At 38.2% G+C, this 20458-nt stretch overlaps 1 protein-coding gene across 1 annotated transcript in view; it reads right to left on the reverse strand.

Moving 5' to 3' along the window:
- Nucleotides 1–16657, reverse strand: part of GTDC1 (glycosyltransferase like domain containing 1) — a 444137-nt gene extending 427480 nt beyond the window's left edge. The window contains 2 exon segments of the mRNA XM_053596486.1: nucleotides 2906–3053; nucleotides 16584–16657. The gene's annotated coding sequence lies outside the window, so the exon portion shown is untranslated.
- Nucleotides 16658–20458: the final 3801 nt, after the last annotated feature.

Raw genomic sequence — 20458 nt, forward strand, 5'->3', positions numbered from 1 at the left:
CACCAATAGAAAAAGCCTCTGCACACAATGATCCACTAGCTATAGGTCTCTATTTCACTTTTTACCCTAAGACTTTCAATGTATCATTTAACTCTAGTTTCCTCATCAGGATAATTCATCTGCTTTCAGGGTTGTGGAAAGAATAGAACTTATGCCAAGTATCTTGCTCAAAGTCTGATATATAGTAAATAGTACAAGATAACAAACCACTCTATCCCACTGATATCCTTACTTCTCACACCTCCAAATTTCACGGTTTTGTCATCTCAAAAAGTAATCCTAAGACTTACCACACCAGGAACTAGGGGAGGATAAAATTAAATACTCTTTTGACTTGTGATACAAAACTAGTTTTAAACACTGGGATTCTCTTCTTCTCTTGATTATACTCAATAAATCAATTAATGGCTACAGAATTATCTAAAAGATCTAATACAGATGCTTATTTGAACTGTATTCTCAAAATCGATTACATATTATAGCATTCTGCATTCTGTAGTATACAACTTGATTTGTTTTGTTTTTTTGTTTTGATAGACTTACTTTGGTGCCCCAGGCTGGAGTGCCTCGGTGTCACAGCTCACAGCAACGTGAAACTCTTGCGCTCAAGCAATACTCTTGCCTCAGCCTCCCAAGCAGCTGGGACTATAGGCGTACACCATCACGCCCAGCTAATTTTTCTATTTTTAGTAGAGACGGGTTCTCACTCTTGCTCAGGCTGGTCTCCAACTCCTGAGCTCAAGCAATCCACACAGCTCAGCCTCCCAGTGCTAGGATTACAGGCAGGAGCAACCCCACACAGCAATGTACATTTTAATACTCCCTTTTATGAGATGGTTCTCAATTTCAATATGGACAGATAAATTAAAAATAACTGCAAGCTGTATTTATGTATTCTTTTGTACTGCACTTTGAAAGGATTTGCTTTAAAAGAAAAAAAAAAAAAACTACAATCCACAGTGTTCAATTTATTGCTTCTTCATTCTTGTCAAAGGCTTCCATAAGGCCAAAATGGCCTTCTTAATTTGAGCAGGATATCAATGTTAAATCCATATACTTATTAAATATATCTTCTCTGTAAGATAAAAAGGTACTTGCTGCTTCAAACACACACACACACACACCCATACCAAATCATGGTCCTTCCTAGGGGAGTTATATTAAAAAGTGATGAAGTTTTCCAAATATTAATCACAGTGATTCCAGATCCAATCCCCAAGGCAGTTCAATTATGGCATAATAAATGAATGACAAGATATTTTAATTCAAAATTCCTGAGTTTTAGGATCCAACCATCTATAAGAACATTTTCATTCCCGATTCAAAGAAGTTTAAGGTATGCAAATACTACAACACACGTCTTTCAGTTACAGGCATTGCTTCAATGAAAAAAGTTTAAAAACTATGAAATGAAATCAATTCCACATAAAGCTTAGTTACATGTGATTCTGATCTCTAATCTGCCTTATAAATTAGATGTGTGTAACTTCCACTACCCAGCAACGTGCAGATCTTTTTCCGCGCAGGATAACTGTGTTAAGTTGCACTGCACTCTGACCAAAGACATGCAGTAATGGCAGTGGCACACTGACAAACTGAACAGTATATGCTCTGAATAAAGATTTCAAGGTAAGTCACGAGGAAGTCTTTTACTGTTTGTAGATGAGCTGTATGAGTTATGTAAAATGTAATCTGTTTTATATCCTAGTATCAAGAGTTTTTGCTGAATGCTAAGATAAAAAAAAATTGAAGATTCACTGAGGAAAAAAATGAGATTCAATTCTGAGAGAGAATCCACCCACTGCATTTCCCAACACTGCTTTCAAATCCTCTGTTACTGGTAAAAATAGATGTATACCAAAAGCAGAGACTCTTACCAAATAAAACATCAATTTGGTAGAGAATACTTTAACATTCCAGTTTTCTTATGATTCGATAGTTCTAAAAAAAAATACATAGGTTTATTTCCAGTTCATATCTGCTTGCGAAATCATTTTAAGTGAATTTAGTTAATAGGTTCTGAAAATACTAATTTATGAATTCAACTATTCTATGTACACTAACACTGTACAGTATGATTTTCTACTTACTACTGAGTGTAAGTGTCTCCTCAAAAGCATGTTTTCCTCAGCTCAGCACCTGTGGCTCAAGTGGCTAAGGCACCAGCCACATACACCTGAGCTGGCAGGATTGAATCCAATCCGGGCCTGCCAAACAACAATGATGGCTCCAACCAAAAAACAGCCAGGCGTTGTGGTGGGAGCCTGTAGTCCCAGCTACTTGCTTGAGCCCAGGATTTGGAGGTTGCTGTGATCTGGGATGCCACAGCACTCTACCCAAAGCAACAGCTTGAGGCTCTGTCTCAAAAAAAAAAAAAAAACAAAAAAAGCATGTTTTCCTAGAAAATTCTGAGCATAACAGCTTTTTGGAAATAGAAACATATTTTAAATACTCTAGGCGAAGATACAATTTCAAGATCTCCCAAGCAAACACTTCAATGTGAAAATCATAGTCCTTAAATTAACCTTTTTAGTAAACAGATGTTTTTCTTTACTGTATTTCCCAGAGTAAGAGAAACCAAGACTAAAAGGTGATAACTACATAAGTTTCATAAATAAAAACAGGATCTTTAAATCTCTATTACCAATTACTGTATATCATTATGGAATGGTAACACCACACATTCCCCAAGTAAAGATCAAATTTACTTAAACCACACCAATCACCACCACCAAAAAATAAAAATTTCTTATTTTATTTTTTTTAGCCATGAAATCCTTGGAATCACAGTAGGGCTTGATGCCATATTGGTGTAACACTCTGCCAGTCATCCAAGGAACATGCCAGACTTCTTTTTCAACTTCTTTGTCTACTAGTGCATCACTGGACCCAGCAGGCAGCTCACCCAGACAATGTCAGTAACGAATTTTGGCTCAGTGCATAATAGATGACAATCCGTAGGAAGTATCCCGTTTGTCTTATAGCTGAGAGATCTGAACCTGCTGCAGATGTCACATCTAAATTCTTGAATGGATTTTTATCATCAGTGTCACCTATAAAACAAGACAGTGTCACCAATAGCATTGTCCTAGAAAACAATTATTTCAGCAATACTAAGCTGTCAGCATCATAACTGATAATCATTTGTCTGAACAAGAGTCAGCAAACTAGAGCCTGAAGGCCAAATTCCAGCATGCTACCTATTCTTGTACATTTATGATCTAGGAATGGGTTTGATATGTTCAAATGGTTGAAAAAAGTTTTTTTTTTTTAAGGCTAATATGTTGTGACATGTGAAAATTACATGAAATTCAAATTTCAGTTTCCATAAATAAGGCTTCACTGGAACACAGCCATGCTCCTTCACTTAGGTATTTTTGTATAGCTGCTTCCACAGTATAGTGGCAGACTAGAGTAGGTGTAACAAAGACTGTATAACCCATAGAGCCTGAAATATTTACTGTCTTGTTCAAGGGCGTTGGAAAAGTCTGCCAACCCCTAGCCTAGTCGACTTTTCAGTGGATAGTAATGATACCTATTGTCTATTACATGAAGAACCTAAATGAAAAGGCTATAATGTTCCCTTCCTTACTTTAGTCCATTCCATTAAGAAATATTTGTTAGGCCAGGCCTGTTACTACAATGTATACAGCTCTAGTCAATTTGTTCTCCTCTTTGGCTCAGACTTGCCTCAATCCAAGGGATCAATACTGGCCTTGGACAAGAAGATAACAAGGAGCTCAAATTCCAATTCTCCAGTTCCTATTCCATATCTATTCCATGTCTCCAGGTTCTCCTGGTTCTGGATTTCTGCTTTATATCAATCATTCTCCATAATAGACTTCCTGTACTAGATATGTCTTTTTTTTTTTTTTGGCCAGGGCTGAGTTTGAACCCGCCACCTCCGGCATATGGGACCGGCGCCCTACTCCTTGAGCCACAGGCGCCGCCCACTAGATATGTCTTAAAAGTCTATTTCCTGCCAGAGATTCAGCAGCAATGGGCTAAGTCACAGCACTGTTTGAACTATGTGCCAGCTAATTATCAGTTCTACACCTTCTCTAACAGCATCATCTAAATTTGTTTGGGGGCCCTTGTGAACTGCCTGCATATTCCAACACTCCTCTAGCCTCAACACTCCTGAACATGACTGCCACTGGAGATCATCACTTGTCTTATATATTCAAACTTCTCACCTAAGATAAGCTCACTGTTGCCAACTGGCTTGCCATTCTGTTACTTGAGCTCAGTTCACACCATAACCAAACACAAGTACACAACAAAACATAACTCTATATAGACAGATTTATCAACCTAGAAAACCCCAACCTAAAACACCTCTTTTTAACATTTGCTCCAAAAGACAATATGTCATACTCTGGTTTCTCTTCAGATCGTATAAATCTTTCGCCTTTTACCAAAGACAGTATGTCATCTCCAAGTAGCATCCAGAATATCCTTCTTTCTTTCCCTCCACTATTGCTGGTTAAGCCCAAAGTTTCTACAAATGCTTCATCTTAGAGTATTACATAGCCTCCATCCAAGATATCTGTTGTCTCCTAAGCAATGTTTCAGAAATGTCTCTATTGCTGCTATAAAAGCTTTAACAACCTCATTTCAATTGTGAAGAGAAAACAGGGGTTCCCTGCCACTGGTGGATTACAAAAGAGAAACATTTTTGGCTAGATTTTTAGGAATCAAAATAAAATTCCCCCACAGAAAGACGTTAATAGTATGCAATGAGGCTGAAACACCCATACTGATGATGGTACTACAGAACTCAACTGTAATTCATATTATACTGTTATAAGTAATACACACTTTCATAAAGTGTGGATTAACTATACTAAAAAATAGTTATTAAATAAATATCAAGACAGAATAGTCTGGCACTTTGTTTTTGAAAGAGAAACAAGGTCTTCCTATATTGCCCAAGCTGGACTTGGACTTTTGGGCTCAAGTGACCTACCTCCCTTTCCTCACTCCCTCCTTTAGCAAAGTAACTATCACTACAACCCTAAAGCAATTTGCCAGTGAATAGCTCTGATACTGCTTTTATACCTTACAATCAAAAAGAGTAGTGTCAAGCAAGAATTGGCTGTTAGGAATGACCATACCCATATCTCAACTGGGGGCAGCAACCATACAGGTAGTGTCAATCTTAAATAAAAATGAAAATCGTTAAAAACAAATTCAAGAACCCTTTGCCTTTTTGGAAAATGTCACACAAGTCCAATGACATATCCTTACAAGCAGGGAAAAATATTAGAGGCATGTAAATTTTATAACTTCACTCATTTCATAAGTCTAGCTTCTTCCCTTAAAGAAGCAGTAGTCAAATTTTTTGTGTCAGGACCCCTTTGTCGCTCTTAAAACTTACTGAATATTCCAGAGAGATTTTGTTTATGTGAGTTATAATTATCAGTACTTACCATATAAAAAATTAAATGAGAAAAATTTTAAGTATTATTATTTTCTTAAACCTTTCTTTCATCACTCAGTTATTCCCATTTCACTTATTTTTTTTCCAAGTTTTTTGGCCAGGGGCCAGGTTTAAACCCAATACCTCCGGTATATGGGGCCAGTGCCCTACTCCTTGAGCCACAGGTGCCACCCCCTATTATTTTTTTTTTTTTTAAGAGGCAGAGTCTCACTCTCTTGCCCATTCTAGAGTGCTGTGGCGTCAACCTAGCTCACAGTAGCCCCAAACTCCTGGGTTCAAGCAATCCTCCTGCCTCAGCCTCCCAAGTAGCTAGGACTACAGGCACCAGCCACAACACCCAGCTAACTTTTCCATTTTTAGTAGAGCCAGGGTCTTACTCTTGCTCAGGCTTATGTCAAACTCCTGAGCTCAAGGGACCCTCCTACCTTGGCCTCCCAGTGTTAGGATTACAGGCATGAGCCACCACACCTGACCTACTAATTTATTTTCAAAATGTAATGAGATAACATATTTAATAAGATAAATAACATTTTGTGAAAAAAATTACTTTCCAAAACAAAAAAATGATACTGTTATATAGGTTTTACAAATTTATGTCTAGCTTAATAGAAGACAGCTGGATTCTCATATCTGCTTTTGCATTCAATCTGTTGTGATATGTTGTTTTCATTGAGCTGTATGAATAATGTCTCATGCAAATCCAGAGTAAAAAAAATATATAATAGCTTGTTCATATCACTATAGATATTCTTTTTTGGTACTACACCAAAACTTGACAAGTACAAGTTTCTTAAGGATTAGTTATACTACAGAATCACATACATATAAACTTTTTGTATTCTGTTACTTGCTTTTTGAAAGAATTTGTTACCCATAATTTCAAACACTTGTCATTTTGAAAACATCAGTTCATTAAGTTATGCAGATATTACAAATCCTGCAAAATTCATTACACTATATAGGTCATTGATATCACCATCCATCTCATCAGGACAATCTCTCAAGTATTGGGAAACTGATAACAAGCAAACCAGGTAACTCAAGTTTTCTAAACTTTTTATTTTTATTTGAGAGTTTTAGTTTTATTACTAGCAACAAAACTGGCAATTGTTTTCCTTGTATTGAAAGACTCACTTTTGTTCATTTTCAAGAAAATGGCTTCCAAAGTCTAAATAATCAGAGCTTGGTAGTCATTCTTTCAAGTATTAATAACATTTCATGCAAAATATGGCTAGTTTCCCTAGCAACTCAAAAAAATTCCATAGGGTTTTTTCCTCTAAACCAGAGGTTCTCAACCTGTGGGTTGCGACCCACAAGAACTGTATTAAAGGGGCACAGCATTAGGAAGGTTGAGAACCACTGCTCTAAACGAGAAGTATATTCTGGATATGTAGCAGTACTTTTTACATACTTCCTGTATACTCAAGGGTCAAGATTTAATAACTTAATAATTGTTACTATTTCATCAAGTAATAACTGTTCACTTTTATCTTAAATGAAATTAGCTTTTTTCCTCTGAATGCATGACAGTGAAGAATACCATGATTACTAGTACAGTTTGGCACCACTGCCATTTAATTTCTAAGACACCCACAGTTTTATCCATCTTTGCTTTTGCATCAGCAGGGCAAATGCCAAAGCAATAGAAAGGCAAAAAGTTATTATTACTGTAACAATTTTGACCTCATGGATCCCCTGAACAGTTTTTATTCCGTTACCCACACTGGTCTGTACACCACAATTTGAGAAGTGTTGTCTTAAGGCAACACTGAAAGCTATGAATAAATTGCTAACCAGTTAGGTCTGGGGGAGTATAAACAAGGAAGGGGCTAAGGACAGAGAGCAAAAACTGAATTGTAGCTAAGAATCAAACTGCAGCTGGGAACTGTTCTCTGGTGGGAACATACCCAGTAAGGAGCTTCCAGTGACCTTCATCTGACCTACGTCTCATTAACATCTAATTAGCATAGGTGGGTGGGGTTTTTGCAAAGGATTCTGGGGAAGACATAGGTATAGAAAGGGAAACCGGGCTGGGTACCCATAGCACAGTGGTTACTATGCCAGCCACATATACCGCCACCCAAGGTGGCAGGTTCAAGCCCAGGTCAGGGCCAGCTAACCAACAATGACAACTGCAATAAAAAATAGCCAGGCGTTGTAAAGGCACCTGTGGTCCCAGCTGCTTGGAAGGCTGAGGCAAGAGAATCACTTAAGCCCAAGAGTTTGAGGTTGCTGTGAGCTGTGAGGGCAACACGGTGAGGCTCTTGTTTCAAGAAAAAAAGAAGGAAAGAAATTAAAATAAAAAGAAAGAGAAACCGCCCCGTAACCTAGTCTATTACCTAATCTGTTATATAACCCCAACCTGTCAATCACCCCAAAGGCAAGAAATGACAACCTATCTTGCCAGGAGAAAGACTAGACAAGTAAGTGAGCATACAAACGGTAGCGTGTACTCTGACTCTGGGATCTTCACTGGTGGAGACTGACCCATTCCTCTCTCTCTGGAACCTATTTTCACTTTATATAGCTACCTTCTTCACTTCTACTTCATATGGCTTCTTTTTCTTTCCTGTAATGAACTGTGTGGGATTGCTCTGGATCTGTAATCACTCAATCATCAGTTCAACTCAGTACCAGTATACATTCTTGACTAGGAGACCAAAGAACATCCAAACAGACCTAACAATCCCAAAATCCACCATCCGCAATTTATAAATGTGCTCATGAATCACAAGAAAATGTCAAATATCTGCATGAATTCTTTAACTCAAAATCAGGCTAATCTGTTCTGAAACTGAATTAACAATAACATGAATAACAAAAACAATCAACATTTAGTGAATACTTAACATTTATTAACTCATTTAATCCTAATAACCCTATTAGTTAGCTGCTATACTTAAGCTATCAAAGAGAAAAACTGGAGCGAAGAAAAGGAAACTATTCTGTATAAAACTTACTTCTTAAGTCTTCACAACATTTTTATTATCCTTTTTTTACCCTTTCATTATTCTTTGTATGTTTATTACTAATTTTACAGGCTAAAACTTGGTATCAAATAGGTAAAGTACCCTGTCCGAGGGTACTTTTTTCTACTAAGTGCAAAGTAGTAGATAATCTACACACAAATCTAAGTTTCTCTGACTCCAGAGTACAACACATACTATGCCATGCTATACCATGAGTATACATGAGTATATTATTTGTATATAAACAGACTTATAGTTACTAGAGTCTTACAAGGTTTTAAAGTCAACTGAACAAGACTTCCATTTGAAAAGATTTTTACTAACTTGATTACCTTTGTCTTCAAGTGGAATAAAATCCACTTCCTTTTTAAATGGGCCTTGGTGTGTGTCACACTTTATGGGGGCAAGACATGATTGCAAGAGGGACTTTACCTAACAATTGCAATCAGTGTAACCTGGCTTATTGTACCCTCAATGAATCCCCAACAATAAAAAAATAATTAAATAAAATAAAAAAATAAATGGCACACTCTAGACAGTTAATTCACTCTGTCTGAATATGACAACAAATTTAACGCAACTGAGGTTACTCTTAAAGAAAAAAATAGATTCGACATTGTCAAGTGATATTACCCCCATTTTATAGATGAGGAAACTGAAACTGAGAGAAGAAAAGTAACTTCCCCCAAAGACATGCTGCTCATAAACCATAGAGTTAAAATCAGTATGGACTTAACCTAAAGCCCAAAATCGTCAGTCACAACACCTACATACATTTAAGAAGGCCTTTGACAATGACCTAGGAATTGGTCAAAAGATCTGGATACTGAACTTGCTGATATCTGGATACAGAACTCCCTTTACCCAAGGCAATGAAGATATGAACCATGTTGCATCTGGAAAACCAAGAGGTGAAAAAGAAAATGAAGCTGGTGCGCAGTGAAAATAAAAAGCCATGTTTTCAGGTGCTTTTAGTAAAGAACTTACAGGTGATGTTAAACAAAGAACTAAAATTACTTAGGAAAGCACTGACATGCATCCCTCTGGCTGTGCCTCTATTTAAAAACAAAACAAAAAAAGCCTACAGGACAATGTCATCATAGATACACAGGCTCTCTACAGATTACACAATAGTTTTCAGGTGCCAGGAGCACAAGACTGCCGCAAAACTTAATAAACTGCAGCAGATAATCACTTTTCTAAAACTTTCCTAAATCCTATCAATCAGTAAATTTCCATTTCAAATTTGGATACATCGAGGTCAGAGGTCATGACCCATGTTTGTTTCTATTTTAAGGACCTTCACTATAAGATGGTTGCTCAATATTAAACCCTAAGGGAGAAGGAGAAGCAATCAAAGTTTATCTAGCTCTATTCACTCTTAGAACTTGTAACTCAACTTTTAGGAAGTATAAGCATCTTGAAATTAGACTGGGGACTGTGGCTTTACTTTCAAACAAATCACATTCTCAAGGAGTCCCCACATGTTTGACAGGAAGGTGACAAAATGGAAGCTCTGTGGTGTACCACCTAAAACAGCAGGCAGTACTGGGGAGAGATGAGCAATCATATTTGTCACAGAATATCACACTTAGGATTCCTCTGCAGAAAAGAGAAAAAGAAACTTCACCCCCTTCTATCAAAGATTCCTAAGAATCAGAGAATCAAAGATTCTAGTAATGTATCAAAGAAACTAGTAATGTAAAAGAAGCTGACAAATATATGAGGAGGAAAAAAAAAAATCAAGATTGAGGTCATGTCCTTTGACACGCATCATTTATATACAAAGGATTCCTCCACTTATCTGAATTAATTTCATGTACCTCATTTCATTCAGATAATGGAAGTTTTCCTTTTAGAGTTGTAAAGTGTCTACCTCAACATAATTAGTAAACTGTCCACTTAAAAATACCACTACAAAAATTACCACCACCTCCTCGCTACACATATACAAATTTCCCACTATCATTAAAAATACAAGATTTGGGCCTTCACGGGAAATTTACTTCAAAAGTCCTCTTTAAAAAATTAGCACAAGAAATTCTACAAGCAAAGTTATGGTCATTACCTTTTTAATACAAAGTGTTTGCATTCCTTGTTAAAGACATGGTAATTTGGGTGTTCAATACATGACTACTGTTCTGCAACCAAATTAAAGGTTTAGACTACTAAAGAGTTTGATGACTTGTCTCAATACAATAACTGGGAATATAAGGAGCACAAAATCAAAGAAGTCTCTTTTTTATGAGCAGGCATTTAAGGGCCTTTTAATGAGAATTTACTCCTTAGTATGTAATTACTAATGAACAAAAATAGGGCCATTAAACTCACTTCTTTACAGTGACAAAAAACTTCTTTGTGTAAGAAATATAAAATAATATATACATATTAATCAAACTCAAGAAAAATTTGAATGTTTGATGCCTTACAGTAAAAACCAGTGAAAATTATATACCTTTTCTTAAGTAAATGTCCTTTGTCAGTTTACTGATGAAGCCATTTTTATGTAGGTATTGCTATAATTTAAAATACACAGACTCTCTAGTACTAATGGAGGCAATGAAATATCTAAACTTCCTGAATGAATTTTAAATTTCCATGTAAGCCCTGGCTTTCCACACTAACAGACTTACTGTTGGGAAGAATGTCCATCTAATCAATATTTCTATATTATCTGCTAAGTGCCAGGCACTGTACTGAATACTGAGTACATTGCCAGTAAGACAACAGATCCAGTGCCCACCCTTTCTGTCCACACAGTCTAGAAGGAATGTAAAATATATACCTGATCAAATGAAAGCTCAAAACTGAAAGAAAACAGTCAGAAAAATAATTAGCTACCACTGAAATCGGATACAAATCACCCCTATCTCCACTAAGAAGGTAGAGAACCCAACAGCGAGATAGTCAGGAAAAAGGTTTTCACTCATAACTGTATGAATTCAGGCTGTCCCTGAGTCCCTACTGCAAATGAAAAGTTGACCCTAAAATAGGTTCAAATTGTAACAGCAAAAGAGTCCAAATTGCAGTATCTAACAGGTCAACCTGGTGAGCTCGAGTCCAGGAGACACTATCGTATAGTATTTTGGCTCATGAAACCCTATCCACCCACATGTGGACAAGAACAGGTCCTAGTTCTTGACATAAGAGAGATGACCAGGATAGTAGGGTGTCTAAAAAGGCTTAAGACAAATATTGCAAGGGTACATGTCTAATCTATTAAGTATAGAGTATAAATGTCTTAATACAATAATTAAGTAAAAGAGGTGAAGGATTTATTAACTAGTTCGATGTAAGCATTCCAAATTGTACATAAAATCAGCACATTGTACCCCATAAATGCATTAATGCATCTATGATCTATATGGTTATGGCTTAATAAAAAATAAAAGAAAGGCTTAAGACAAGGTTCCAGTTCCACAAGGAGCATGGAATACAAAGAGATACAACACAAGAAACCTCAAATCTTATAAACTATTTACTGCTTACTAAAGAAAAGACTGGGATTGCTCCTCTGGCTAATTTTTAATCCTCAAAAAAAAAAAAAATTAACATCTGTCTAAATTACTTAAGTGTGACTTTACAGAGTCTGAGAGGAAAGGACTATATATTCTTACTAATTGTCTAATTTACTATCCTGATTCCATTTACAACTACATTGAAATATTCTAGATGTCTTACACTTAGTTAAGATATTCAAGCCATATTATTTCAAAACTCTTCACAGGAAAAGCATTTTTTCAAAATTGAAAATTTCACAGGCAAACTCAGTATATGCCAAGGCTGTGGTGAGAAACCACACCTCTGTGAGCAATGGAGATTCCTCCTGCTATAGGGAGTAGGGGAGATAGGGGCCTTAACAGATCTTCAGTCTGGGTAGGAGGGAATGACCTAGCATGGGTAGGCCAGGTAAACCAGATCTGATATAAGAACTAGCAATGACAGATGTGATATGATTTACTTCCTATAAATAACTAAACATCATCATACTCTACTGTGCAACTGCCTTCAGTAATAGTACCAGTAGAAAAAAAAATGCATTAAAGTCCAAAGATACTGTCCCTGTGAAGGCTATTATCTATCAAACTCTACATGTTCAATTAGGAATCACTCTATGAAACTGACCCTGCATGTGCTAAGCCAAATTTTACCAAAACTAGTCAAAGAATAGAATGGTAGTACTTTCCAAAAGAAATGTTCAAATTATTTTCCTCAGGTTTTTCTCTCTCTCTTTTTTTTTTTGAGATAGTCTCACTCTGTTGCCCAGGCTAAAATGCCCATGGCTTCAACCTAGCTCACAGAAACCTCTAACTCCTGGTTTCAAGAAATCCCCCTGCCTCAGCCTCCCAAGTAGCTGAGACTTTAGGTGGGCTAATTTTCCATTTTTAGTAGCAACAGGGTCTTGCTCTTGCTCAGGCTGGTCTCAAACTCCTGAGCTCAAGTGATCCTCCTGCTTTGGTCTCCCAGAGTGGTGGGATTACAGGCATCAGCCACTGCATTTGGCCTCCTCTGCTTTCAAAACATAAATAAAACATTATGATTCACTAAAGAAAGAAGAGGTAAGGAAAAAACTAAGTAAAAAAAAGAAAAGAAAGCACAATGTTTCTTCTTTAAGTATCAACAATATGGAGCACAATTTATCAAATACAAACTAAAACTGTATAAAGTTTCATCTTAGGACAGCCGTATATAGTTTCATCTTAGGACAGCCTACCAAGGTAGTCTGAAGTCCAAAAGTCGTATGTCTTACAAGTATCTAGATGATGAAAAAAATATCCTTGTAGTGAAGTCACGGCTTTAAAACGTGGTTAAAAAAAAAAAAAGAGAGAGAGAGAAAGAAAAGAAAGCACAATGTTTCTTCTTTAAGTATCAACAACATGGAGCACAATTTATCAAATACAAACTAAAACTGTATAAAGTTTCATCTTAGGACAGCCTACCAAGGTAGTCTGAACTCCAAAAGTCGTATGTCTTACAAGTATCTAGATGATGAAAAATATCCTTGTAGTGAAGTCAGGGCTTTAAAACGTGGTCTATAGTAACAATTATAGCATCAATTTATGGTTGTCAAACTTTGCTCCAATGGAAACTTTGACTTATTCTAGTATGACTTAAGTATTCCATCACTAAATTTAAAAATTATTTAAAATTAGTGTCCCAACTGTAAAATAAATCCCTGTAACGAAACTGCATTTATACCTCCTAAACATATTGAAATTTAAAACAAAAAGTTAAATATAAAAAAAGGTGTCCTTTCCCAATTTCAGTGATTTATAACAAGAACAAAATTCCTAATATTATGTTTCTTCCCCCAATTTTTCTAAAATACCTGATACTGCTACCTCTTTCAATTTTGGAATTCAACCTAACAAGATATTCGTCTCAATACAAAAAACAAAATGAGTTATTTCAAGTTACTGTATTCATGATTTAGGACTTCTAGGCTCTTTTCTATCTTCATAAATTTTATCAAGCCCACAAGATCACAACCATTCACAGAGTCCCACTACACTTGACCTAGACATACACAGAAGAATAAAACATGGTCCATCTTCCATGAAGCCCATACTAGAAAAGTGTACACAGGTCAACACACATTTATTAAATGCCTACATTAAACACTGTGCTGTAGGAGACACAAATTCACTGCACCCTAGTAAACACATAAGACTCATCCATTTGAGGCCCACTTAAAAGTGATGTAGCAGATGCTGGAATTAGATAATTTCATGTGATAGGATCTCTCTTCCTAACTAACAGTCATGCACTGCATCACATTTCAATGACCACATATCTGATGGTGATCCCATAAGATTATAACACTGTATTTTTGTTATGTTTAAATTTGTTTAGATACACACCATTGTGTTACAATTGCCTACAGTATTCAGTACAGAAACATGCTCCTATAGCCTAGGAGCAATAGTCTATACCACATAGCCTAGACATATACTAGGCTATAAAATCTAGTGTAAGCACACTCCATGTTCCCACAACAAAGCTTACGCATTTCTCAGAACTCATCCCCATCATCCAGCTGCATCAAGGTTATATACACCATAACTCTAAGACTTGAAATACCAATCTCTTGGAAGTGACAGCCTATCTGAATCAAAAATATGAATAGTTTCTTCAGATGCAAAATAATTACTAAATTCAAACAAAACTGGAAAGTAATGTTTCAAATGACAGACTGTGAACATTTCCCACCTATAAATATTTATACCATTTTTATCTAATGGGTGCAAATCACAAACTAACAAAGCAGGGGGAGGAAATGGAAATTTATTAATTACAGTAGAACCTCTTACAAGTTTACCCCCCCCAAAGACTGTAACAGAATTGTCAACGTACAGAAGTGTTAACATAAGAACTAGACCTACCATACTGATAAGTACATGTAGTGTATGTCTGGTCTATGAAAATTAGGTCAACTTAAAGAGGTGGTCAATGTAGAGGAGGTTGTCACCTGGGAAGAATCTACAATATTTGACTTTTTTTAAGATACCATAATCAAAACATACTTTTGTATATGAATGTCCATCAAGGAGGTTTGAATTACATATTTAAAGTGTTTAATTCAGGCAACTAGTTCTATTCAGCTCCTGCTCCATCTCTTCCAAAAACTTGTGATTCTTAATTTCTCCGTAAAACAAAGGGATTGGATTACACTAAGGTCTAAAATGATTTCAAAATAGAACCAGAAAAGCTATCTTCACTTCTCGAATTGGTAATGCTAAAACACTTACAGTTTTCTACCTTACCATAGAATCACGCTTCAGATTTTATCTATCCATTGTTTTAAAGTTTGTCAAGGAGAGTTCATGATTCAAAAGGTACTCCTTCCACTCTCAATACTAAAATGGTTTCATTAAACAGGACAGGACCCTAAGGAAAATGAGTAACAAAAAGCAGTAGAAGACTATCCCGTGTCAGACCTGGAAAACACTAATTAAAATTCAATATTGCGCTTGGTATGTAGGTTCCTACATTAAACTCCTGTCATGGTTAAAGCTTGAGGCTAAACAGGTTAACAGAATCCAACAGAATGGTTCTATTGAACTATACTGAACTTCTTTTTCTTCAGCTTCTTTACCTGACCATTGTGTTAAGCTTTAAAATCAACTTCAGGGGTAGCACCAAATAACCAAAGGGAACCAGAGCAGCCAGCTCAGGGCTGCATAATGAAATCCACCTCGGGTGGAAAATCACCATCAACTCAACGTTTTCCATTTCAAACTGTGATACAGGTGGAGGAAAAAGTGTCAAATAAACCCTTCTCTTTGAACCTCCCATCACACGACCTCAAGGCACTAATTTAAGAATCTCAGACATAATCTAAAGCTGCATAGTTCTCCGAAGACTCTAAAAGTTGTATTTGCGAGGAAAAAAAAAAAATCCAGCCTAAAGTTAAACTGATACATTATTGCACCTTCCGCACTAGATTCTCAAAACTTTAACTTGGAAACTTTTCCAACTGAAAAGAACCAGACTTTTTAAACACGATAAAATAAGACGCATGTGCTGAATCTTCAAGACGATGGATGTGGGGGCGGGAGGGCGAGCGGACAAAGTGAAGTCTTCGTCTCTGCTGACAGAGGAGAGGGGCGCTAGGGAGGTCAGCAAAGCGGGGAGATAAGGGGCTGGAGCGTAGGTTTCCTGCAGAAAAAAAGCTCGGGGCTCGCTCTCCTAGGGCCAGGATGCCTTGTGGTCGGCGAGAAGAGGCCCCTCGGTCTACTCCGGCCACACTGGGGAGCCCGGCCTCCCCTCTCCCGGCGCCAGGGCGACGCTCCCCCGCCCTTCCCCGCCGTTCGTGCGCAGAAGAAACGGCGCGCCCGGGGAAGGCGGCACGCGCGAAGCGCAGTGACCGAGAAAATGAAATCAGAAAATGGCCAGTTTACTGGAGGAATGAAACGCAGGGCCTGGACGCCCGGCTGCTAGCGCAGAGTAGACGGCAGCGCAGGGAGCGCAGCGCGTGCGCCCGGGAAGCGCGCGGCCTCAGCTCCGCCTCCCCGCTCCCGGCTACCCGCGCCGCCGCCGCCGCCGCCTCCGCGGCCCCTCTGGGAACTCCGCGCCGCGCGGCCCCGCGAGGCGGGCGCCGGGGAGGGGAGGGGCCGCGCTCCCCGCCTCCCCGCCGGCCCGCGCGGCTCCCCAACCCGGAGCCTACTCACCTCCTCCTCCTCCTCCTCCTCCTCGTCTCTCCCTCCTGGCCACCGGCGCGCCCCAGCCGGCGACGCGCTGACGCCGCGCCCCTCCCCCGCCGCCGCCGCCGTTGCCGCCGCCCCGCCCTGCCCGCAGCCGCCGCTTCCTCCGGGCTCGTCAGGCATAGGTCCCGCCCCTCGGCCCGCCCACACACAGATGCTCCGCCCCCTGCGCAGCCAGGACTCGGCCGGGGAGTGGTTCCTGACTGCGGTGCTGCAGCCTGCGCAAGTCTCGTGGCGGTCGTCGGCTGGCTTGGCTCCTGGTACCTGCACTATGCCTGCAGTCTTTTCTCAGCTTCCCATCGTCGTGTGCGCCCTTTCCCACCCGGTCAAGCACCCTCGTATACTTTGTCGTATTGTTTCCCCAACCCCTAATCCTACCTCGCCATTGGCCCCTTATCGTTGCTTCTGGAAGGTCGACGCTGCTCAGTAGGTCTAGGCTTTCTCCTGCAGTTTTCCTGCCTGTCTCTTGTATCCCCTTTTCCTGTCCTGCTGGAGCCTCAGGTACCCCTGGTCGTTCCCGACTCCCTCCCAGCCATCTCGACCTGCTCTGCGGCTCATACATCCTTGGCGCCTCTTTTGCCAACTTGCCCTAAGTTTCTTCTTTCTGGATTCCTCTAACATTCCTCCTGGCAGGCTCGTGGTTTACTTTACCTACATTTTTGGCGTCCTTTCGGTTCGAACCGCTCCACGTATTTCTGATGCAGAATGGGTATTCAACAATTGCACGTTCGCGGTCCCAATTATGAAGAGAATAGCACTGAGTAATTAAAAATTACAAAGCAAAATTATGGCGGTGGAGACCATCTTTTGATTTGCATAGTCCCATCTATACTTTATTTATGCATAAATAATATAATATATAAATCGACCACCTAAATTTCAAGGAATGGAATTTTCTACTGGGAATTAACAATTCACAACTATTGAAAGTTTTTCCGTCCCTGCTCACTTTAGTTTTTTTACTTATAAAATATATAGTAGAGGGAGGTGCCTGTGGCTCAGGGAGTAGGACGCTGGCCCCATATACCGGAGGTGGCAGGTTTGAACCCGGTCCCGGCCAAAAAAATATATATATAGTAGAAAAAGTACCAAGTAAAATTAGAAATCTGGCCCCTTTTCCTTTAAGTTCTAGGATTCTGAATTAGAGGATTTGTGTACTTGGAAGGGGGTCATGTTTTAAATGACTCAGGTGAAGGCAAACCTGCAAATGTAACTGGATGTCTGGTTTACACAGTGACTTCAGTTTTAAACATGCAACTTGGAAGAGAGGCTGTAACACGGAATGAGTTAAGAAACATCCCAAAATGAAATTGATTAGCCCTCTGGAGTTACATCCATAAGTTGCTTTAAGTTATGTGAGTAAACATTATTACCCTTAAATTGAAGCACTAAAACTATCTTCTGTTTTAGACAAAATCCATGTTCTATGTGGATTTTAAAAGTTTAAAACCATTGTTGAATTGAACAACAGCTTTACAAGCATTTTGAAAGCTTAATAAACCATCTGCCCATCCACTTTCATAGAAATTGGTAAACAGAAAAGAGTAAATGCCGAAAGCTGAATATGAAGGTTCTCAACTACGGATGAAACTAGTAAATTCTATTCCACAGAATAAAGTAAAAGATGCTCCTCCACTTACCATAGGATTACCTCCCAATAAACCCATCATAAATAAAAAATATTGTAAGTCAAAAGTTCATTTATTGCTGGCAACGCAGCAGGCAGTCCCCAACTTCCAATATTTTCAACTTTAGGATCGTCTAAAATAGAAGGTATTCAGCGTAAACCATGACTCCCTCATAAATCTTAAGAAGCTCCTTAACTTGCATCTGGGTAGATGTATGGTAAAGCTGAAAAATCCTGAGTCTAACTGTAGTATCTGAAAATCTCCAAAGGCTGTAACTGCCATTTCATTACTTTGGAAATAAAATCATATAATTTAATAATTATCTAGTCTTTGATCTAGAGTCTACTCTTTTCTTTGAAAATGAAAAGATTTTCAATATATAAACTGATTGAGAACTAAAACCCAGAGAGGGTAAATTGCTCATCCAATGTGATCTAGCTTAATTAGAAACAAAGCCAGGATTCAAACTCAAACTTCCTGTCTTACATACCTGGAAGCATCTGTTTTATAGTTAGTTAACACTTACATAAACTATTCATTATCAGAATTCTTTGACTTTGCAGTTTTGCCTACATGCTCTTTGTGATGTATGAAATTATACTTGCATTAACTAGGAAGTTACTGCTGTCAGAGGCTTTTTTGTCTTACTGGTTTCAAGGATTCCAGTTGAAAAACCTTCCATCTCATTTAGTCAGGATTCATCTGCATGATCCAGGCAATTCTGGCAGGATTTCAGAAGCTATGACCCAACCACAGACATTCATTCTTGGAAGTAATAAGTACTGTGCCTGATTGTAAGAATTATGAAGTTCCTATTGTCAAGAAAATTACAACATTGTTTAGGAGGTAAAATATAAGACATAGAATGATAATTCAACATAAATAATGCAGGATTCAATCATAAATTCCCAATTTTAAGCTGGAAAATAATCCCATGGATTATTAATATAAATTAAGGGAATACTTCTTAAAGAACAACAAAGGAATTTAGAATTTAGATTGGCTTGTGGGGAAAAAGGTAAAGGAAATTTCTTGAAAAAGTCAGTGAGAAAAGAAAAATGGGCATGACAAGAACTAGGAAAAAGTATCACAGCCAAACCAAAACAGAACATGCATTTTATAAACAATAAAAAAACAAGCTGAATTGACAGGGTAGAAAAATTCATAAAGGACCTGAATCTGACCCTGAGATAATTGGTCTAATAGGGAATAATTCTGGGTTTGATGTAAGAGGGAGAAAGGGGAAGGGAGGACAAGACAAGGAGACCTTAACGTCAGGTATTAAAGAAACAAATGGACTTAGAAGAAATACTGGACATAGATTCTACTAAGGAAAAGACTTGGGTTTAGTGAGTGTATATAGGGATCAAAAGAGAGTGCAAAGTCCAAGATGACTTTAGGGTTGCTCCAATAGTCAATACAATATAGGTGTGTATAGACCTTGGCACCTTAGAGTTGGAAGATGACCAGCTCTCACTGGCATCTGTAAAATGATAGATAAGGAAGCAAGACTTTTTCCCAAAACGGATCCTCCTCATCACATCCTCATTCCTAAAAACTGTAATTTACTACTCAAATATTACAGAATTAAAAGAAAAAAAAGAAAGCTCTCACCCTGTCCCGATTCATGGGTCCTCTGCCGGTGTCTCATAGTCAACTTATTTTTATTTCCATTTCAGCCCCACTAATGGCAAAGTGCTCAGTGGTGCAGTGTGTAATACCAAGCCAGTAAGTTAAACCCATACCACGTGCATCCTGGTGTGTTTCTACTCAGAATTCTGCTAGGCATAGAGGACTAGAAAAGTAAAAAGGAACCTCTGCCTTTCAGAAGCTTATAATCAATACACCTGATGTAATAGCAAGAACAACCTATGTGGACTTGAAGGTATATTTATGTAGAAATATAGGGGGGAATACAGCTATTGGCTTGGAAGTGGTATGATCTGTAGGTTTTATTATTCAACAAATTCTTATTAATCTTTAAGCACTGTTCTGCATATTGGTGGCAAAGCGATAGAATAAAAAGCTCCTGCTCTCACTGAGTTTATTACATTCCATTTTGGAGTGACAGAGAAGAACAAATAAATATACAACTATCAAAGGGTAATAAGTGTTCTGAAGAAAATAAAAAGCAAAGGTGTCCAAATGAATGTGTATAGAGCAGGTTAGACCTTTCCAAGGAATAATTAAACTATGACTGCAATGAAACACCCA

This window comes from Nycticebus coucang, chromosome 7, assembly GCF_027406575.1.
Source record: "Nycticebus coucang isolate mNycCou1 chromosome 7, mNycCou1.pri, whole genome shotgun sequence".
Classification (NCBI taxonomy): domain Eukaryota; kingdom Metazoa; phylum Chordata; class Mammalia; order Primates; family Lorisidae; genus Nycticebus; species Nycticebus coucang.